The sequence below is a fragment of the Scatophagus argus genome, chromosome 1, assembly GCF_020382885.2.
Source record: "Scatophagus argus isolate fScaArg1 chromosome 1, fScaArg1.pri, whole genome shotgun sequence".
Taxonomy (NCBI): domain Eukaryota; kingdom Metazoa; phylum Chordata; class Actinopteri; family Scatophagidae; genus Scatophagus; species Scatophagus argus.
In genome coordinates, this window is record NC_058493.1 from 20,431,615 (window position 1) to 20,455,940 (window position 24,326).

General features: G+C 38.4%; 1 long non-coding RNA gene and 1 other non-coding gene across 2 annotated transcripts in view; both read left to right on the forward strand.

Annotated features, from left to right (window-relative positions):
- LOC124060202 overlaps positions 1–24,326 on the forward strand; it is a 40,063-nt gene that overhangs the window by 12,608 nt on the left and 3,129 nt on the right. The window lies entirely within an intron of this gene.
- On the forward strand, positions 1,519–1,682 carry LOC124064579. The gene has a single exon (XR_006844292.1). It is a non-coding gene; the product is annotated as a U1 spliceosomal RNA (small nuclear RNA).

Sequence of the window (24,326 nt, forward strand, 5' to 3'; positions counted from 1 at the left end):
TTTGTTGTCTGTTGTCTTCTTCAACTTCTCTTTCTCACTCTTAGAGCATTTTAGTTAGAAACAAATCACATTCATAAAGCCTCCCATAGTTTATCATTAATGTCTGGCTTCTCTTTGTGCGTTCCTCTGATATACAGACACACCTCAACAGAGAGTCTGTTCTGTAAAACTGGGTGAGTGGTGTCAGGAGAGCAGATTGTTGCAGTCAGGAAGTAACCAAGCTTTTAATTCATCAGCTGGCAATCATGACGGAAAGCAGCACCAGTCTGATGGAAGTAGAGTGACTTGGTGACTGTGGGTGTGAACAGAGATGTATGAGATTATGTATCCCAGAATATGGTCACACTTAACAACAGTCATTATCAGTCTTAACATACATTAATATACTTGACCTATGCTGAGGAGAGTACAATCTAAAATTGTCTAAACGATCTCAAACTCTTTTCTTAATAGATGGTCTGGAGGACAAGTGTATTATTTATTTGCCAAAAAACAAGATTCTTTCTTTTTCATTGGAATGTATGTATGGTTGCCCTGAGGCACAAAACATATACACAACAAAAATGAAAAAACACAAAAAAACATTTCAGAAAACACCAGCAAAAATGTAATATTTTAGAAAATACAACCATCATGAAACATGACAAACATGACATGAAACATGTCCATATTTTCCAGACCAAATGATACATGTGTAGCTTTGTAGTTCAGGTCTGGTTCACACTGAACTCTAGACTTGAAGATATACAGTCTGACATGTTACGCATTGATTGGGCAGTTCAAACTGAGGTGACTGACGGCATCACTTAAAGGCTTCTAATCTTTATATTTATGTGCTTTGATGCCGCAAAGAGCTCAGGAACAAATAACTGTTTGCAATTTTAGGACTGTTATGCTGCAAATTAACTGCAAGTTAAGACTAGAGATGAAAGAAGAAGAAAAAACATTGTCTTATCCACTGTATCTCTAGATGTATCTGCATCTCGGTTATCATGATGACAAAATCATTTGCATAAACATGAATATTACAGACTGCTTATTATAAATCAGTGGCATTTATTTGACCTCTTCAAATTGTGAAAAATTTAGTAGCACGTCTGGCCTTCAACCAACCAAAAACGGCTTATATCCCACCTCTTTCATTCTTCTCCAGTGGTTCCCTGTTGATGCTCACATTAAATTGAAGTCACTAATGCCTTCTAACAGAGCAGCCACTAGCACAGCAGCCACCTGCCTGAATTCCCTCATTCAGGCCTGTGAATATGCCCGTTCACTACAGTCTGCAAATGACCTAGTCCCACTGTAACTGGTGAGATGCATGAATTCTCCGTTCAGGCTCTTCCCGTGTTGTACCCATGTGGTTGAATGAGTTACCAAACTCATTTCAGTCGTTTATAAGAAAGACTTACCTTTTCCAAAGTAGTCATTTACTGGGCGCTGATGTTTCTTCATGCACCTGTGAAGTTGGCAACGCTGGTGGTGTCTGGTGGAATGTGGAACAGGGGCACTTAGCTTAAAATACTCACCTGGCAGGGGAGATACCATGACCAAGAAGATGGTTTACCCAGGGCGAGACTCGGCCATTGCACTCCGCTTGTGGTGACCCCTGTGAATTCCTCAGATGTGGGAATCTCGACTGCATGATTTCTGGTAGTGGGAGACTGCGTTCGTGCTCTCCCCTGATTCTTGGCGCCTAGAGGTTGTAGAAGCGGCTTGTGATTGGAGGGTTGCTGGTTCGATTCCCCCACCGCATGGGCAGGAAAAATTTGGGTGTGGTGGAGTGATTAATGCAAAAAAATGCTCCCACCTCCATTAGCTGGCTGATGTGCCCTTGAGCAAGGCACTTAACCCCCTTATTTGCTCACCGGGCGCTTGATGCAGCCCACTGCTCCTGTGTGTGTTTCACTGCATGTAATTTGCATTGTGTGTGCATGTGTGTTCAACTAAGGATGGGTCAAATGCAGAGGACAAATTCAGTGTGTGTATGTAAAAATATGTATATACTGCCAATAAGTGATTCTTAATTCTGAATTATTCTTAAAAAAAAAAAAAAAAGACCTCTCTTTGATTGAGTGTGGGTTGGGTTGTGCCTGATTTGTACTTTTAACAAAAGTGTCTGTCGAATGAATACATTTAAATGTGTTCATGTTCAATCATGCTGATTGCATGTGTGTTCTCAAAACTTGACTTAAAAATACACACCATCAGGAGTGAACTTCATTTCAACTTAATTAGCATTAACGCTTGCAATTAGATAAGGTGCGCTGCCTCTGCAGAGCAAACTAATTTACAGGCAAGTACACCTCTGAACAAGCACCAACCTTAATTTACATTCAAACATGCGATTAGACGAGTATTGACCGCGCCTGCTAAGTGTCTTGAATGAGTGAGTAGCCCAGACTGATAGCTTACAGTGGAAATCTGCAACATCATGGACAAGAAAATCAGCATGAGGCCCTGTTTACACCTGGCATTAACTTGAGTCTTGCTAGTTAGTACCACAAAAGGACAGGTAAAAGTACAGGTATGAATGCACCCAAGATGTGTTGCTGTCACATTTGAAATCCCATCACTCAGACCACATTCGGAGCCTGTCTTGGCCTCATGTGGCCACGGTCTTTTAACAGTGTCTATGCAAATATGTCCCAGGCCACACTGGAGGACCACCTACTCAACTGATGTCCTCTGCAAAACAACAAGAAGGCAAACAGGCAAAATGCATTCTTGTACAATTGAAACACACTCTCTGATAATGGTTTAATGTTCGGGGTTCTCTTACCTGCTTTCAACACTGAATTACAGCAATATACATGTTATTTTCTCTGTGTAAAAAAACAAACAAAATAAACCCCATTGTGTCCTACTTCTTGCAGTGGTTTATTATATAACATAGAATGGAGATCATAAGTAGTCACTTGAGACACATGTGGAGATGCACTTAGGGAAGTTCTCTCCAAGGTGAATGTTGATGCCAGGTATTAACAGACTCCAGTCACTGCAGCAGAGCTTCAAGTTTTTACTTTCACTAGCATTTTTTGGACTGTAGAACCTGAAAATTTGAGGCTTGACTTGACTTTTGTGGTGGGATAAATGCAGGTGGAACTGACAACATTAAAAATTAAATATTTAATTGAAAATTATTTAACATTATTTAAGCAGCGCTGACTTTAAAGGGTTAATTATTGTATTTGAAGGATACTTTTTCACAGTATTCATACTTGGTTTTGTAATTTTCTTTGGGTATTTCAAAATGCATGACTGGGTTGGCATACCAACATAAAGCTTTCACTCTTATTTGTTTCCTTCTGAATATGGCTTTGTACATATTTCTGTCACACTGCCTGTTGCTGGTTCAAGTGACGGCAAGTGCTCATCATGTGGCCCATGATTCATGTAACGCCTCCTCATAGAAATTACTGTGAAGTATCCTGGAACAAACCAGTGTCTCTGAAGTATCTGACAAAGCTACAGGCCCGATTGCCTTTGTAGAGAGAAATACTTGAGCCTTTTGGGTGGAGGAATGCTTCTTCTCGGCATCCCTGAAAGTTGAACACCAGCCCCATCTGGGAGCATTTATCATATATTAAAAAAAAAAGCTATGTTCAGTCACTCCAGGATTTTGGAGTCAAATCCTTCAATACGTATTACCTTTCCCAGAATGAAATATGACATGCATCTATTGGACAGGAGGAAAGTGTTGTGTGATTGGGCACAGCATGTCTCTCCTCCTTCGCCATGAAGCTTGGCTATTCAAAGTGGTTATAATGACAGCTCAAACAGGGAGCCTTGTCTGGGTACATAGATAAGGCAGAGAGGGAGTGTGTGTGTGTGTGTGTGTGTGTGTGTGTGTGCGCGCGTTGTGGGGCACAAGGAGAGTTTACAGGGAAGCAGGAGGGAAGGAGAGGAGGAAAGACAGATGGACTGAGTGGAGAGAAAGAGGCAGATGGAGAGGGACAGAGAGAGAGAGAGAGAGACTGAGAGAGATATTGCATAATAGCACAGAAATGGCCATGATTGCCCACTGCAGCATAATTTATATGACATCCATCACATTTTTTTTTCTCGCTGCCCCTCTTCTCTGTCTTTCATAAAACTTTTCTCTTTCCTAGTCTTCTCTTTTGTAACAAAGAAAATTAAATTTATTTTCCAAACACTTGGTAAGTGTCAGAATATATTCTCAATGTAAGTAGGGGGGGGACAAATTGCAAACCATTAAATAAAACAAACAGACGTCATAGAAAGCAGGCCTGCCATGTAAACAAAACAGGCAACCGCATTTACTGCAGCATCTCATACAACACATGCAGTGAAGCCAAGCGGTGGGATGGGCTGGATGAGATGCTGGATTTGCAAAATGAAGCATGTTTAAGTGAACAGATATAATCTAAACCATAAATGGTGATAGCAGAAGTGCAAAGGCAAAATATATCAGGAGAAGGAATATTTGACATTTCTGGAAATATTCTATTTTGCTGCTCTATTTTGATTAGGAGTCATTTTGGAATTAGATGAGAACATTGAGCTCCATCTCTAAGCTAACTGGCTGCTCGCGGTGCCGTATTAAACAGACATACAGAATATGAGAATGGTATTGATGTTCACATCTAACTGACTGACAGAAAGCAGCATTCCAAAATTTACAAACTATTAAGTACAACACGATTTGGATTGGATGGCACGGACAGATCAGTTGATGTATTGATTTACAAAAGTGGTATTAACAAGGATGAGGGAATGTCAGTAATATGTAAACAATATTATAATAACTTATAAAGATGCCTAACAGGATTGTGTTGAGAAAGCTAAAATCTGGTCCTAAATCCGTTTCCATGAGACCATATTTCAGTCATATTTCATTCAGGAATTTATACCTTTAATCTGTGTTTACTTATGTCTGTGGTTTAATTAAAGTGGCTATAATCAATATTTTATTATTAATAATAATCGCACAATCCTTGTTGTGACTAACCTGCTCACCACAGTCGCTGTCTGCCAGGTTTTGGTTCAGTCATATGTGTTTCTGGCAGCTGGTTTCAGGGAAACAGCTCTAAAAACTCATTGTACACCACAGGGTATTTCTGACTATAAAATGTATTGAGAAAAAGTAAGATACTGCAAAGTGTCAAGATTTTCATTGTGCCTGTTAAAAGGAAAAACATTCTATGACAAGCAGGTTGCATGTTGCTCTCTTGACCTCGCTCACTCTGCACAGCCAACTGTCAACCAACAAGAAACAAAATGAGAAGACCGAAACCAAATAAAAACAGATTTTTTTGTAGGCAATCTCCAGTTAATTTTTTATTTAATTTACAGAATACTGATATGGATTAACATGGCGTTTTTTTTGTTGTTGTTGTTGTTGAATAATGTGAACATAAATACTGCGTGGTTGCTGTGTTTTCATAACAGTTACGGATCTCGACAGGGTGAAGACAGGCAGAGACAATATTTCTAAACGCATCACCAAGTGTAGGGATCCCTTGAGCTCTTTAGTACAACAAAAAAAATCTAACGCCATCAATCCTTCTTGACAGTGGACTTAATAAAGAAATAAATATTTTAAATAAGAACATGTTTTAAAAAAAAAAAAAGATTACCATTAGCTCTTCCATAATCCTCTAACTTGCTTTGTATTCGTGAAGCAAGTGGCTCGACTGGCTGGGAGTTCATCTTTCCATGAGCAGCATTTAAAAGAAAAAAAAAGAAAGGTCCAGCTGGTCTCAGACGAGGAGAAGCTGTGCGGGGCCCGGTGCTGTTTGGTCAGGGCACAGGCTGGGTTCTGGACCTATAGGTGGATTATAATTCATGCAGCTTTGCACACTGGTCAGGGATAAGCTCACCTCAAGGTCAGAGTGCTGTGAGTGGAATACTCATTCGGAAATCTGGGCTTATTTTCGCATCTCTGCACATCCTTCTCCATCTCCTCGCAAATGAGGAATGATTCCACGATGTGTGTAAGAGCCAGTGTGTAAGAGCACTTGCCAAGAATGAAAAAGCAATAGAAACCATATTTGCTGTTTTTGTGGTGCTATTTCTCTTTCGGCCAGAATGAACCACATCATCTCTTTCTGTTGAATGCAGCCACTTCTTGTGTTGAGCTGCAAGTGAAAGTATGTTGCAGTTTTACGGCTGATGTATACAACGATCTTGCTATTATCCTTTAACCACGACGATAATGCAAATTTCAAGCTTATCTCAAGGATCTGCTTTGTGTATGTTGTGTGGGAGTCTCAAATTCAATTTTTATTCTACATGTATATTCAAAAGATGATCTCCGTGCATACTGTAAGCCCACCACACCCATGGTTACACGTGCGCAGAAAAGCAAAAAGAAAATAAATCCTACATAACTGTGCACACACATAAATATAAGGAGATCCCAGGGTACACTGACGAGTGTGCTTACCACAGCCTGAGGCGAAACAGAAACAAAACGGAACCAGTCCGCTCATGACAATAACAAATTGATGGAGTTTACTTCTCATATATTATTTATATTATTTGATAGGGTTGTAGGCAGTCTACATGGGAGAGAAATCCTGGAGAGAATACAGAACAGATCTTGGATGTTTGGATGAAAGAAGCTGCTTCCTCCAACGCTTGTTGGATGTATGTTTTCATCTGTCACATTTGAATGTGAATAAGAGACACTTGTTCCTATTCTCTCCAGGGCTGCAGCATGCAAGCAGACATACAAACATTATGACATACTAAATCATGGATGTCGGTGATTAGGATAAGGATAAGTTCTGCTTTGCAGCACCTAAATGTATCTGCAGCATTTACATTTTTCCTGGTTATCTCACAAAAAAAGTGCATTTGTATGTTTGTGGTATATTGGAAGTGGATGTGATTATTGTTATTTAAAGAGTTTATGTGTCAGATGTTCTTCTGCAGGCTAAAGCATTGTGTTGTGTGGTAACCAAATAGTGTGTGTGGTAACCAAATAGTGAAATGTTTTTCAAATTAATTTGACACATGATTTCAGGTGCTGTGCTCCATGTAATAGTAAGCAAGATAAAAATGGGACATTTTAATTGTTGTTCTTCCAACATGCCATTGCAGTGTACCATGCCATGACTTTCCACAGCCGAAGAATTCGACGTATAGTGCAGCAACTTTTTGACAATACACAACATCAATGATCTGTGCTTTCATATTTATTTACGAGCACTCTTTTATTGTATAACCAGAGATGATGAAGATGTACACTTTCACAGAGGTATGAAAAGAGACAAAAGAGAGAGAGACATTCTCATCTAAGGCAACACGGCCACAAAGACAAGCTGCTGTTTAGTATAAAAGCTCAGGGGAACACCAAAGTGAATCCATTTTTTGAGGAACATGAATGTTTCATGGTAATCAGTAATAGTTGATATATATATAGTCAGAGGATAACAGTAGTCATTGGAGTTCATCCTCTGGGGACCATGAATGTCGGTACAAAATTTCCTTGCAATGCATCAAATAAGATAAATCAGTCTGAACTGAAGTTGTGGACTGATGAAGTGGCAAAGGGAGCAGCACAGTGAACAAACCACAAGATATGAAGAAAAAAGCAAGAATGAGTGCGTGTCTTTCTCTCGTTTATAACATCTGATTTGTGTTTAATACGGTAACACACTAACCTTTTTCAGGCTGGAAAGCCTTATTATTTTTTTCTTTGCCTAATGAAATGTCACTTAAGTGTTGCTATAGCTCACAGTGGCTTTGCAACTGGCAGGCACGCATCTGTACTTCTGGGAGTTGGTTGAGAGATATAGTTTTGAGAGTCTCTTATGCTCAAGTGAGACAAGAGTGTTTATGCTCTGGCAAACAGAAGTGCAATTCAACATATATAAGAACAAATGAAGAACACTCTTTGGCTTTCCGTGTGCCAAACTGTAGTGTAAAATGCCAAAAATCCCTTCACATGTAATGTACTAAGCTACATGTGAGTGAGGACATTTTCTGTTATATGTAAAATGAAGTGTTTTTAGGGCTTCTTTTGTTTCAGGGAATCAAATCTTGATTTTTTTTTTTTTTTTTTTTTTTTTTGCGCAGGATTATAATGTAAGTGAAACCACTAAGAAAAGCTCACACAGCTTTTCTTAGTGTGGTTGCATTTAAGTGTGTGGTGAGACCTCCTGCTGCTGTTATAACCACCTATGTTGTTTAAGGAAGTAATTTGGTCTTAATCCACTGCTTTAATATCTTGCCCCACTGATTATTTATAATTCCCCTCCTACAGTTATACTCTGGGGAGGTGCCTGATGTGTATAAAACCTGGGCTTGCAGAGTTTGTGTTATTCAGACTCCATTTCATTATTTGAGCTGAAAGGCCTGTATTGCAAAATGGTTCATGTTTTTTCCTTTGCAATTATTTTTATGTTTATTATTTTCTTTGAGTCTAACTATGGGATTGCTCATAATTGAGAGAACATGACTACTGGGATTAGTGGAAAAAAAGCTGAAAGCAGCGAATAGATGTTTGATAGTAAAATAAAGAAGAAGCAAGGTTACTTTAGATGATGTTAATGTATGTTTGTGGCTTTATAGTCTGTAGATACCACTGTAACATCCTCTCTTAGCATTTCCTCTGCTCTTTGAGAGTCGTGTCTTTTGATTTCTGCTTTTTTTTGCATGTATAGGGATACAGCTCTCTTTCTGGGGCTTGATGGAAAGTTTGAAGCGGTTCATACTGTAAGTGCAAAAGAATAGATGATGCATCACAGTGAGATTTGATGTTTGTCTATCTGCAAGGCAGCAGCAGTGAGCAACTGCATTGCCCAGAGAAACTGCTTTGTACAAGCCAACAGAGAGAAAAACCACAATCACCCAAACCCCAGACACCTATCTGCACTGGCTTGAAACTCACGTGCTGCCAGTTTGGTAGTAAAGAAAAAAGAAAATCATACCCTTCAATTCAAGTTATAAGAAATATATAAACAAAGCACTTTTAATGTAGGCACACGTCTTTAGAAATGGGAGTAAAAAGCAATTTAAAAAATATGCATGTAGAGAAAGATTCAAGCCTTCAATTACAGTGGAAGGGGAAAGGGAAGTGAGGTTTTCCCAATCAATTAAGGGCCAAAGCTGCAAAACTACAGCTCCTGTGAGATAGATTTTTGTAGTTTCAGAGAGAAGGAGGCTTGTGTGAACATTGTGATAGATTACGTGTGAAGAGTGAAAACTACAGTTCAAAGAGCAATTTCAAATGTTTTTTCCTTGTCTTAAAAACATGACTTCTCATTCTTTTAGTTGGCAACTAACATAATGTCCATTAACAGACCACATAGGGAAACAGTATGGAGTCTGAAAACATCTGAAAAAAGCAATAAACTCATACTGTGATCTTTGAAAAACTGCAAAGATATCAAAGCGTGAGAAGAGTAAATTAGAGTGAAGTACAAAGGACTGAAATTACAAAGTGTTGCGAGGATAAACTCACACACAAATGTAATAACTGGGCGAGTCGTTAGATCAGTGGCTCATAGTGCTTTCATGCAAATAACTGAGATCAGGGGCGCTTCAAGGGTTTCAGGATGTTCTGGGCTCAGCCTGAACTTCTGTAGGAACTATAAAATACACTGTATTGCCGAAAGTATTCACTCATCCATCCAAATAATTGAATTCAGGTGTTCCGTGGCCACAGGTGTATAAAATCAAGCACCTAGGCATGAAGACTGCTTCTACAAATATTTGTGAAAGAATGGGCCACTCTCAGGAGCTGAGTGAATCCCAGCGTGGTACTATGATAGGATGCTACCTGTGCAACAAGTTCAGTCGACTTTATGCAGAGTCAATCTCTCGGACCTCCAAACTTCATGTGGCCTTCAGATTAGCTCAAGAATGGTGCGCAGAGAGCTTCATGGAATGGGTTTCCATGGCTGAGCAGCTGCACCAAGCCATACATCACCAAGTGCAATGCAAAGAGTCAGATGCAGTGGTGTAAAGCACAACACCACTGGACTCTAGAGCAGTGGAGACACGTTCTCTGAAGTGACGAATCACACTTCTCCATATGGATGAGTCTCGGTTTGGCGGTTGCCAGGAGAACGGTACTTGTCTGACTGCGATGTGCCAAGCGTGAAGTTTGGTGTAGAGGGGATTATGGTGTGGGGCTGTTATTCAGGAGCTGGGCTTGGCCCTTGGTTCCAGTGAAAGGAACTCTGAATGCTTCAGCATACCAAGAGATTTTGGACAATTCCAACAAATTTGGTGTGGAAGAACTTGACTGGCCTGCACAGAGTAAACCTTGTGGAAAGCCTTCCCAGAAGAGTTGAAGCTGTTATAGCTGCAAAGGGTGGGCCAGCGTCATATTGATGGATTAAGAATGGGATGTCACTTAAGTTCATATGCGTGTAAAGGCAGATGAGTGAATACTTTTGGCAATATAGTGTACCTACCTATCTATCTATCTATCTATCTATCTACAGAGTCAGCCAAAATAATGTATACACACATCAGGAAAAGAAAAACATAAATATTTAATTTGTATAAGCACTTCTACACATATAGGTTCCTCTTTCAATGTTTGATCAAATTACAATACCACTGTGTACTGTTGCATGATGTTTTTCAATCAGATGGCATTAGATGGTCTTTTTTCCTGATGTGTGTATACATTATTTTGGCTGACTCTGTATATAGATAGATCTCATTTGTCTTTCTCATTTCTCTCCATAATCTGCTGCGGGGAAAACACTTAAATCCATCTGCCATTTTGCAGAGGTGTTCTGACCCATCTGAGTAGTCGGTTTTTGATGTTCCAGAAAGAGAAAAACCAAAAACCAAGCAACAGGGAAAAACATTTCTGTGCTTACAGGTTGTTTGATTATATTTTACTGTTACAAATCTTCTGTATTTGATAGATCACAATAAGTTACTCTTATTTTCATAAAACATATGCTTAAGTGAATGTCTTGATACTAAATTAAAAGATGAGTGTTTTTATTAGTATTACGTACCAGCTAGATGCAGAAAGTTAAATTTATCAATCATAAGTCTTTTTATGCCTTTCTATGCAATTAGAGTTCAATTATTTGTGTGTGCAGTGGACTGTGTTCTTACATTAGAAGGCTTCACTATTCCAAGGCCAATGTTACTGTAAAGTGAATGAGATGCTGCTGTTTTCGTTTGCTCTGTTGAAATTTGTTTCACTGAAAACCTCTGCTGATGGACAGCATTGCAGCAAGCTTTGGGACCAAATGGGTGTGGCCTGCTAGCTGAACAGTTGCTTGATTAATATTGTAATTAACCACCAAAATTTCAACCCATATTTCAAAGTTACTACACAGGCTAATTTCTCAAAAAAAAAAACAAAAAAAACTTAAGTTTTGCCTGTAGTCCACACTCTGCCTCTTCTTCTATACTTGTGTCATGACACTCAGCTCCGACCAAAACTAGAAGCTTAAGAAGGACGTTAAACACAAAACCAAATAACGTGTGTGTTTCTAAAGAAATCATCCAACTACAGTAAAAATATCTGCTTTTAGTTTAGTGTTTAAAAATTTACCATCATTAGTGACACAGTTGGAAAATACTCCTATACATACTATTTTGATAGAAAACAGGAAATTGGACTCCGGAAATGTTTTTAGATAACTTCCGTTTCTTCTGACTGCATATGACACGAGTCAGTGTCATATGCAGTTATTTGCACATGAGTGGCTGTCCAGATGGCCAACACGCAGCAGCGCTATGACTTAGTTAAGTCTGATTGTCCACTGTGTGGATAAAAAAGTAGCGTGTTGTCAACGTCTTATTTTTAGAACAATATCACTTGGAGCAGAGAAATATCTAGTGGATGCAACTTGACCTCCGTAGACTGATGACTTTGTTATGAAGAGCTGAGAGAGAGATTAAACAGAATTAGTCCTCGACCGAGTACTGCATTAGCTCTCTCAGAGAGACTAATTAGACATAGAGTTCAAATGAGAACATCGGCTAGAACAAAATATTCATCAGAATCGTCATAACAAAATCTGACTCTATACATTATTGTTTATTGACATTACAGTAGCCACATTAATGACTTCTTCGTGCTTGCTTTAAATAGTAGGATTATACTAAACACAATGTTAAAAATAATCACAAACCAAATCCTGGATGTAGGATGGGCCTGAGTCATTCGCAGCTCAGTAGGCAGGTACCAGCATCTGAATCAGATTTGTGTGGGAGAACTCGGGTAGACTGAAGACCAGCTGGGCTGCTGCATCGTGGATAAAGTGCAGAAACGTGTGGTAAACCTGGCATCTTCCCTGCGTTGTGGAGAATGAATCTGGTGGAGTGGCTTGTGTCAGTGAAAATGACAGAGAAGGACAGCTGGTCATCCAGTGTCACACCCAGGTTCCTTACAGTCAGAGCCAAAGACAATGGAGTTCTCATTGGTATCAGAGACACCATAGATGGGAGGAGCAGGTGAATGTCATCACAGTTTAGCTTCAGGTGTTCTGCATCCACTGGGAGATTTGAGACATGCACCGATTTGCGCACACAGTCTGAACTTGACCATTGTTTCTGCTGTTGCTGTCCTGCACCTGCCTTACGCTCTAACTAACTCTTCGCGAGTCTGGTGTGGCACATAAATATAATGTTCAGTCAATTAAGTTTAATCCAAGCAGCAGATACATTTTCCTTATAAGCGTGTTTTCTGTTGCAAATTAATTGTATGTAAACATGATTTAGAGGAGATGGCAATTTAGAGGGTCACCAGTGGGACAGGAATGCATCACAGCTGCATCCAGCAGATCATTTCTGAAGGTCAGCTTACAACAAACTGTTCAGCTGTGTTGTTCCTACTTGCACTTGATGCTATTTTTATTTTGGAATTGATTCTCACCCTGACAGGTTGGAATATGTTTTTTCTATCCCACTGATAAAGCTATGATTGGTTCAGTTGTTTTTCCAGCCAAAAATGAGCACAATACTGGACCTAATTTAACCTATCGCTGAAAATAAAATCAGTTCAAAACAGATTCTGTACATAATGTGCAATCCTGTTCAACAGCAATATGATTTGTGAAAATTATTGTTGAATGTGCCCTCAAACACTTTGGTTACAGCATTTTTCACTTCATTGCCATGCATGCTATTGAATAAGCAAAAATTGGAATTGTAAATGATTTTGTTTTTGCTTTTTCTAAGTGACACTGTGATTTCATTCCCTCCCACGACAGCCATACGCTTTGTCATTTGAATACGTACTATGGCGGCTCTCCTCAACCTCTAAATTCACTGAGCTCACTTCTTTCATCCTTCAGTTTTTATTTATACAGTGCAGGATGCACCATAAATACATGTCAGGTACTGAATAGATGACAAATTCCACTGCAAAGTAAAATGTCGTATATGTACAGACAGACAACACTCAGATGTAAATATGCATGTCCTGCAATAAATTATGTGTCTTTATGTAGTGTGTGCAGAGTTGATATTGCTCTTCAGTGTGCAGTAGGTCCCACTGACTAAAGGAGAAAAATTACCCCTGATATCCACTAGGGGACAGAATGTCTCCTGCACAGGTTTGTTCTGTTGAACTAGAACTCATCAAGTCTCCTTCTCTCTCCCTCGCGGTCTCTCATGTGACCATGTCACAGAGAGGACATTCCTCAAAGGCCAAAGGACTGGCTATTTTGAAAATCCACAGCAAATATGCATTACAAATCCAGACAGGATTAGACTGGCTTAATGGAAACAACTTTTAGCAGTTGCGGTATTGTTTTACATCTGCAGAGATTCATGTCTGAATCCAGGAGACAACAAAGACAAAGTCTTATTATTTGTGCTTTCTTTCCACTCATTTATGCTTTTGTTGTACTTGTTAAATGTATCCATAACAATAGAAAACATCTCAACATCTGAGTGTGTGGTCCCATTTGCTTTTAGAGACTTGAGTTAACATGAAAAACATGAGGAGAAATTATGGACTTGTGCATTACCGGTATTGATCTTTCTACGGTGGCTGAGAGAGCCCAATGTGCTGCAACTAAAGAAAACAAAACACAAGCAAATTAAGTAAACACCTTCATCGATTTGAAAGCACATGTGTAGAATTTAGGAAACACGCTGCAGATACACACAACACAATCAAATACATAAACATACAGCAAATAACACAATACATTAATAAACTCATGATCTGGAAACTCTAGATCATGTTCAGACTTGTGGACGTTGCACTCCAGAGAATCAGGTCCATATCTCAATACTGCATATCATTTTGGGGTATTGGCTGAAACGACTGATGTTGTTGTGTTTCTTGGGAGACTCCATGATATTTTTGTTTCCCCGACAGGAATAACATGTGGATGACGACTGTTGTCTGTCACAAGCAAATACGGCACAATATTGCCATAATGGCACAATATTGCCATAATGCTACAATACTTTTTGGGAAGCAGGTTGTGTCCGATGGTTCTGCCATCTGAGTTTTGGACGTTGTCTCCTGTACCAGGAGTCATTTTTTGGTTACGCGCACACACACACACACATTACTGAAATGTACTTTATATATTTAACAGTGAAATACTGATTGACCACCACACAAAATCAGTGTGTTGCTCTGCTATACAAGCCTGCATCAGGCCTTGTGTCTGCCTCACCTATCACCAGTTGTCTCATTATCCAATGTTGTATTAGCTGTCACTGTGGTTGTTTTGGATCTTCTTTTGCCTGGATTTCCTCACAGTAATTTCCTAGTCAAGTGTTTTGCCTGCAAGCTTCATCCTCAGTCTTTTGCCAGATGTCTACATTTGGATCTTATTGCTTTAAATCTGACATGAATTTACCTCACTATACTGATTCATTTTACTAATTAGGCTGATATTTTTGAATAACAATATAGCTATTTGATTCATTTAGTCTCCTGATGAAAAGTAATAGATTTATTAAGTTATTAAGTTAAGTTACTCAAGGCATTATTATTCTGAAACAAATGACAAGGATAAAAAAAAAAAATCCAAATCTCAAAAGCTATATTCATATTTAAATATATTTAAGTTGACAATATTAAACTGTATATGCCATTTGTGGTAATCAGTGCAAAAAGTGAGAAATGCATCTGATTTATGGTAACATGCTCACAGCATATATGTTTGGATATCTTTTTATTTAGCAAACGGTCACAATCAGTCGTGACATGTTCAAAATGTACAGGATGGCAGCTATAAGAACTTACACGGACTCTTTTTCCATTAATAAAGAAGACTTAAATAACATTAACAAGGACATTTGGAACATTAATACAGTCCCGATCAAAAGTTTGAGCATGCAATTTATTGAAAACAACGGCTAAACTGAAACAGGCTGTTTCACTGCTGGTCAAAAGTTTAAGACCACATGCTTTTGAAAAGGCCAAATCTGTGCAAAAATGTGGATTCATTGTCATGTTCTGTCAGGTAGTCACACTGTAATGACCTGCTGATGGCAGGAACGTGGTCGAGATTGTTGAACTGCATAAGCAGGGTCTCTCGCAGTGCACCATCGCTGCTGAGGTGGGACGCAGTAAGATGGTCAATTGGAATTTCTTAAGTGATCCTGAGGGTTATGGAACAAAAAGGTCGAGTGAAAGACCCCAAAAAAATTCACCAGCACTGAGCCGGAAGATCCAATTGGCTGTCCGTCAAGACACTGGACGATCCTCGACCCAAATTAAGGCCGTTACTGGTGCTGAGTGCAGCCCCATAACCATCAGAAGACATCTGAGACTGAAGGGCTTCAAGAACAAACGTCTTCAAAGGCCTCGTCTCCTTGAACGCCACAGAACTGACTGTTTGGACTTTGCAAGAGAGACATGGGACATTAAAAGGTGGAAGAAAGTTTTATTCTCTGATGTGAAAAAAATTTAACCTTGATGGTCCTGATGGTTTCCAACATTACTGGCATGACAAGCAGATCCCACCTGAGATGTTTTCTCCACAGTGGCGGGGGTGCCATAATGGTCTGGGGGTGCTTTTTCCTTCAGTGGAACAATGGAGGTTCAGGAGGTGCAGGAGTGTAAAACGGCCGCTGGCTATGTCCAGATGTTGCAGACAGCATCCCACATGACTGAGGGCCCTCGTCTGTGTGGTAATGACTGGGTTTTTCAACAGGACAACGCCACAGTACACAATGCCTGCAGGACAAGGGACTTCTTGCAGGAGAATAACATCACTCTTTTGGATCCTGCGTTTTCCCCTGATCTAAATACAATTGAGAACCTTCGGGGATGGATGGCAAGGGAAGTTTACAAAAGTTTAATGGACAACAGACAAATGTTCCCACTCACCTCATGAAAATGCTTGCATCAAGCGTGCCGCAGCGGATTTTTGAAGTGATCAACAATAACAGTGGAGCTGCTCATTACTGAGTTCATGTTTGGAACTTTGATTTTGATTTTTTTTGGAGGTATGGTCCTAAACTTTTGATCAGCTGTAAAACAGCCTGTTTCAGTTTAAGTGTTTTTTCAATAAATTGCATGCTCAAAAAATGTTTTGTCTCACTTCCATTTCTTCTTGTTACATGTTGAGGCTCTACTTGGAACCTTGTTAAGATCCAACCATGCAAAATATGACTTTTTTTTTTTTAAAACCATTTTTCAATTGGTCTTAAACTTTTGATCAGGACCGTATCTAATCAACATGTTCTTTGAAAATATGCAAGCTTGAAGGTCAAAATACTGTGCTGCCTTGAACTGTGTGGAATGGAATATGATTGCCTCATTTTCATTTACGTATAAAATCTTTCTGAAGGACGACAGGCACAAAGAGATAAAAATTCATGAATGGTATCCTCTATTACAGTTGTGTTACAGCCACATACAGTAGCATAATAAATAAACTATTTCATTTAATTTTTTTTTGCATTTTTCTTTCCGTCTGTCACTGTTTACACATGTCGGTTGTACTTTTTGGGATGCTCACAAAGGTGTCAAAGTAAGGTGACCCATCGAACACGCTTCCCACTGCAGTACTTTCTGCTTGTTTTTCTGTCTCCTCCTACATACATCTCAGTCTCTCTCTCTTTCTGTAAATTGTGTTGAGCTTGTGAGAGGGGGAAACTGGGATTAAGGAGGTTTTAGCATCAAATCTGACAAAGGTAATATCAGTAATTAGAATTTACTAGGAAAGATTGAAAACGTATAAGTGATCAAAGACTGTGGTACAGGTGAATGAATGTATGCGAAAGCCAACACATACAGGAGAGGAAAACACAGCCTTTTTGATTACTTCTGATGTTTGTTTTTTTTTCTTCACAATGTGAAAGAATTTAAAGAAATGTTATAATTCATACTTAACCTAATTTATGCAACAAAGGTGTGGACTTTGACTGATATTTTCATTATTAGGAATGTTACAGGCGATGGATAATTTAGAGGGATTATAAAATCCTTGCAAAGCAGGAGAGTAATCAAAATGAATTTCATATTCAACCAAATGAGGTAAGCCATTAGTCTTCATTATTGTCTCATTTTGTTACATTAACTGAAAACAATTGCAGGAATGCATAGAACTCGATTTTAGCAGGCTCGTCTGGCACCAAATGCAATTTAATACTCGCCAAACTTACCCATGTTAGAAATAAAAGTGTGCTGAGCTTGATAAAAGAATTGCGATTTATTCTTTGAAATGTACAATAATGAAAAATAGAAAGAAGCATGCCCACAGGGAAGGAATTAGCAAGGTGAATTATAGAATTACAGAACGTGCGCTGCATCCCGAGTTCTCCACATTTTTTGCATCAAATGAAATCTAGTGCGTGTTTCACAGCAGTAGTGGTACAATTACATCGAGCTAAATGCACAGCCAAAACCCTCACTTGTTAATCCTGTGTTTAGAGGTGTGATTCAACAACGCCACTTTGATTTTCAAGGCCACATTTCCGGGGCCATTTATGTTGATTTGTCGCACAAGTGCTGCAATTAAGGGGCACGCTTCATTGGCAGGTTGACTTACATCCACTTAACCGCAGTATCTGCTATTCTGTCGCCCCTCTGTTGCTTTAGATTTGTCAAAGCAAAACCATCAGTGCGAGGGAGAAGGAAAGGGATGAGGGAACAAGACCTGTGAATTAAGGGAGCAATCATCAATATCCAGGAGCACTGGTTCACCCTGAGCTGCACAGCTGTAGTGCCTTCTTTCTATTGAATTTTATTTGTACAACAAGCCATTGTTCCCCAGGTGGGCTCCCTCATGTCTTTCTGACCGAGAATTACACGAAATAGCACCTCTCTTGCTGTACTTTGAGAAAGTTCTGGTTTACAAAATAATCTTTTCCATTTGAAGCCTGGAATTGTACGGTGAAAGCAGTCTTTCTAACCAGCAGTTGTTATGTTATCATGCTATCTCCTGGTTGATTGAGTTTGATTTAATAGGATGCTAAAAGGAGATGAAAAATATTAGAAAATGAGTGGTTGTGGTCTTGAGGGTGGGGGGTGTTATCTAACTATTCCAAGAAGTTGAAATAATGAGATACATACAAAGAAAAATAAAAGATGCAATATTATTTCAATATGCAACGCAAATTAGAGATCAAAGTCTACAGTCTTCATGACTAGGTGGTGTCTATGTAAATACTGCTGTACTGCTGTTTAACATTTCCCTTACTAATGCAACACTGGAAGCCTCGTCAGCCCCCTTTGGGCAGCCTGCTGAGGTCAGCATCCACAACACGACAGGTCCTGCTGTCCATCTCCTTTTGGGGCACAACATTACCATATAAACTTTGTTAATGACCTTGTCATTTACACAACTTAATTACCACAGTTGTGTCCCCTGAACATCTTCGCATATGAATTATGCATCAGGAAGGTGGCTTCAGATGAGGCACTGGAGGGAGTTTGGTCAAGGTATCCCAGTTCAATGCTTCAATTTGAGGAAGCGTCACATGTCTATTGTGAAAGTAAATAAGTATGTAAGATATGTCATGCCGTTCAGGAAATTAATATTTGAATATATGGAATGAAACTCTGAATATATGGAATGAACCTTGAATATATTGAATGAAACTCTGAATATATGGAATGAACCTTGAATATATGGAATGAAACTCTGAATATATGGAATGAGCCTTGAAAATATTGAATGAAACTCTGAATATATTGAATGACTCTGCCAGCACCAAATTGCGTGCTGGCTGACTCTTTTCTACTGTCTGTTGCACATAGCTAAAGATACAAGATGGTGGCAATGATTCAAGGATTCAAGGAACTTTATTGTCATACCAGCTCACATTCCCATGTTTATGGTACAAAATTAGGGAATGGTGACATCAGTCAGGTTTCATTCAATATATTCAGAGTTTCATTCCATATATTCAGAGTTTCATTCCATATATTCAAATATTAATTTCCTGAATGGCATGCCATAATAAATATATATATATATGTATATATATGTATATATATATATATATATATATATATATATATATATATATGTATATATATGTATATATATGTATGTATATATATATATATATATATATATATATATATATATATATATATATATATATATATATATATATATATATATGTATATGTATATATATATATATATATGTATATATATGTATATATATGTATATATATATATATATATGTATATATATGTATATATATATATATATATGTATATATATACACACGTATATATATGTACATGAACAGAATAAAGAAGAAAACGTCTAGGCCTAGTTTGCATTTTACGAAGTCAACATCTAAAAATTACTTTGGTAGAAATTTGCACAAAGGGGAAAAACTTAAATCCCACTCAGAATAAAAGAAGTCAAAGTCATCATTGTGTGGAGTGTTACACTCCTTTAACAAAAGTACTGAGTGCAACACCATGAGTACCTTTGAGAAGTACGCAATCAGCCGCATGTGAACAATCAAATGCATCTCACCTGACAGTAGGCCTTGCCATTTGGTATGACCATTCAGAGAGTAAAGTTTTTTGAAAACACTTGCTATGAATCTTTCTTTCTTTTCGTTAAATCATTAAAGTCACCGTCTGATCATAGTCAGTTGTCAATTGAACAGTTGAGCATAGTGTAGAGTGCATTTTCTCTCCCTGAGTGCTGTCCCAGTGTCTCTTGGTTGTGTTTTAATAATGAAATGACCTGATTTAATAGTTTAAAGTAATGTGGGGAAATAAGCTGGAGCCAGTGTGTTCTTTTAATGAGCTATAACTAAACAGTAATCCCTAAAGGATTTGTGTTTTATCCAGTAATCACAAGGGCCACTAACACGCTGCAGAGACGCCCACTGTCGTCCTTCATCACATGCACTTAAGCTATTCTTCTATTGGATTTGTCTGCACCTGCAGGGATACTGAAGATTTTTCACTCATCACTTTACTCTGCTCAGAAACACCTGCTCAGCACCTCTTAACATGGCCATTTTCTGCCTCCCATCAGTGTCTGTCTCTCCCATATCATTTCTGTTTAAAGCCGTTGTTGTGCGGCACTGCTGCTGTCTTTGGTCACCCGGTGCTTAATGTGCTTTTCACAGTAAACTTACTAAAATGATTACATAATTTGAAGTTTACTTAGAGATACACTGCAGGAAAAGACTAAGTCCATATGCTGGCCAGTTGTTTGACCTTACTCTACACGTGAGAACGAAACCAGGTTGGAAATCTTCGGCAGAAAGCTCACAGGTGTGATAGCATTATGTATGTCTCCTCTTATTCACAGTATGCTCAGTATAGCCTTGAGTTCGTACGGCAGGGATGAGCTGCATGTGATATATATGCACTACATGATATTTTATACATGCATCTCCTGCTCTCTGGTTTTCACATCGAAAACAGAATCTGTTGTCCAGCTGTTGTGTATCATAACGATGAGCGACATGAGAGATAATTAAAACACAAATTGCATGTTTTGTAGCTGGTGTGGATTTTGCTTGTGTGTGTTCCATTACAGTAGTACTGTTGTTGTTACATAGTTCTTTGACTGTAAGCTCACATACATGAATTAACAATAAATGAACAAATGAATAAATAAATAGAGATAAATGTACAAACAACCTGCAGGTGAAAACGCCGTTTGCTTTACATCTCATTTTGCGTGTAGAAATCTGTAGTAGACTCATCACAATTCCACAAATGTAAAACCCTTTAAACAAGTCTGAGAGAATTTGACAGTGCTTCTGCGGGTTTGAATGAAAGGTTGACTATTCACCAGACACACAGACCTTACTGGTGAAAAGGTCATTCCACTTTAAATAGTCAATGTTGCTGGAGCCATTCCCATGATAGAAGTGCTGATAACTCTCTAAAATGAAATCTATCTGTGCCTGTGATGCATTGCTGTTTCACTGCCATTGGCATTAATTCATTACAGAAGAACCAGGCAGAGATTATAGCTTTGTATTCCTTGACAATGTCACGCAGGCCTGCGCCATCCAGATAATTATGAGTCGAGAGTTGTGGCCTCACAATGAGAAAGCTCTCTGAGCTCATCTCATTCTTTTGAATGGGCCTCTGTCAGATACTGACAATGAGTGACCTTGTGCTTGGAAAGTCGTACTGAATTAACCATGGAGCAGATATAACTTACAAACCCTGGCTGCATTCCTCTTGAGGGGCCTAGAGTCATCTTTCAAAAATGAATCAACTCAGCTGCTTATATTACATCCCTCCCTACTGCCACACAACAGAGACATGCTAATTTTTTTTTATTCACTCTATCCTTTCACTGTGTTTCTCAGAAGCTAAAATGGACATGATTGTTATCTTTGTGGATAATTGATTCTTAAACTGTGGTACTCATTAGTTAAATATTAGAGGATAATTTTCGTTTTAAATTTTGATAGCCGGAATTTGATGTGATTTTAAAAGATGGATCTTATTCCGCCTGCCATCTTCTGATTCATTTAATATACAACACATTTCTGTTTTTTTCCTTTGTAGTTTAACCACTGTCAACTCTGAATCGGGAAAAACAACAATACTAAGAAAACAACCGTACTCTTGCTGAATATCAATAAGTTGAAGTGATAAAACCCTGCCAGCGGAGTTGTCTCTAACTCTAACCTCCCTGTCAAACATCAGTGTGGGTGTAATCAGCACTTATCTTCTAAGATGTAGTTACTCTCCACAATGATTTAATTTGTCTGCAAACCAGCTCTGTAACCATATTAGATGAAGATATGCTAACAGACTATCATCAATTTGTATTATAATTATATACACAGGTTACATATATTGTGTACGTGACTGTCCGCAGATTAAAGGTTCACCTTTATTAAAGTATAAGGAACAGTCATATTCAAGTATCAATTAAAGCTTGAGCTGAATGTAAAGCTGAATTATTTTTTTGTTTCTTACGTAAAGCTTCAAAAAACTGACTTTTGTTAAACTCAGCCTTGATGTGTCTTTGCCGTAACTACGTCCTGGTGACCATAGAATTAAAAACACAACTTACACGTCAGTATCGTTATGTCGCTTCCTTCCTAAAGCAACACATGGAGGCTAGACACAACTACTTTGTGAAATGTATCTGGGTGAACTGACATGAATGCCACAACATGTGAATGCTACATTTGTTCTCTATAGCTGTCTGCCACCTGTCTCTGATTGACATTGCTCTAACTGGTTGCTCATAGTATTTCTTTTAGAGAATAATAATACAAAACAAAAACCCTATTGTTTCTTTTGCTCCTTGTTGTGTAATTAGCATTGTCCGCCTTCCACCCTCGCACTGCGTGTCATGCTGATTGAAGCTCTTCACTGAAACCTGTGTACCCTCATAGAAAGAGCAAATTGAGATGTTATTACTGCTCAATTGAACCCTCACCAAGACCTGTGGTCATTCATTTGTCTTCATTTGTTTATTTTGTTTGTTCAGTTGTGTGTGTGGTATTTCCGACGGTCTCTGAGTTAGTGAAGAAACTACTCTGCATGCTGGCATATTTGAATAACATTATTTACTTCTTATTTGTTTTTGGGGTGTATGGTTTTATCATAGGTGCATTGTATATCATTATGGTCTTTGATAGGTGTGTATACCTGATTGTGTACCACATACAAAATCTCCCGCACATGGGTAGGTTAAGTTTAAAGCAGTGCCTTTGTAACTTTAAATTGTATTTGTGATCTGATTTTTAAAAAAAAGCAAATAAAATGTTATTTTTACCTCAAACTTAATAAACCAGTCAGGAAATGCCAAGTGTGGAGAAAGGTACATGGCTCAGCAACCACACACACACACAAAAAAACAACAAAAACACAGATACTTAAGAGTTTGGTAAACCAAGAGGGTCAGGCAAATCTGTTCTGAAATCATCAGGAGGAGAGCTAGTTAGCTGTTAGCTGTTAGCATCCGCTGAACAGTAGTGTGCTTGGTTGAGGGAGCTAACAGTTAACAGAGCTAATGGCTTACAGCTGGGCTAAACACACAACAGGACTGTGAGTTTCTGTTCAGACAAACATGAAGCATTAAACAGCGAACTGCAGTTTAATGTGAGAGCCCAATACGTTTACAGTCTAAGTAATGAAGTACTTCAGCTGTGTACAGTTTGGAGGTAAAAGTACTTTGAGTTTGGGGTTACAGACACTACAGACACTATCATTGTATAATTTACCAAACTTCTGTCAGGGGTGAAAGTAACCAAAGGAGGAGTAGTGAGTTCATTGCACAAAAAGACTGAGCGAACAGATTTTTTTTTTTTTTTTTAAATAAATTTGAAATACAATATTCTGTATCCTATTTATGTTTTCTTATTTCTGTTTTGTACAGTTTATATATACATTTTCATTTTGTTCATTTCTTTGAGGCAAATAAAAAGGAACACAATTATTTATTTCCTAAACATTTTATTGGTGTTTTATTATTCTAGTAGTAACAACTAGAAATAATATTAAAGCAAAGACACATGTAATCAGTGATCAGCTACTAGCTACTTCTTACAAATGGTGATTGGCCCTAAGAGTCCTGATTAGATCACCCTTATCAACTTCATTTGGTGAGATCTTAATGAGACACATGGTCAATATAAACTGAAATGTTATCAGCTTTACACGGAAGGATTTAAACCATGTTACACTGCATTAGACTAAACAGAAGCATCTAATAATATCGTAGCTCTTGTTTAATCTAATGGTAATACTGTAATATGCTGTCACTGGCTCAATGGAAACAGACAGATTTTCTGCCTAGACTTAGCTGACTAAACAGTGCCAGAGCTTAGAGTTAAAAGAAAAGGAGCCACAGCTGCATTTCTTCTGAGTCCACTCACATTGTGGAGTGTTTTTCATCTCAGAAAGGCAATGCAGATGTTCATTTAATCTTTTTCTCTTTGTGGCAGGACTACCTTCCTCCTTCCTACCTTCTTCTCTTTCTCAGATTTTCTGCTGATG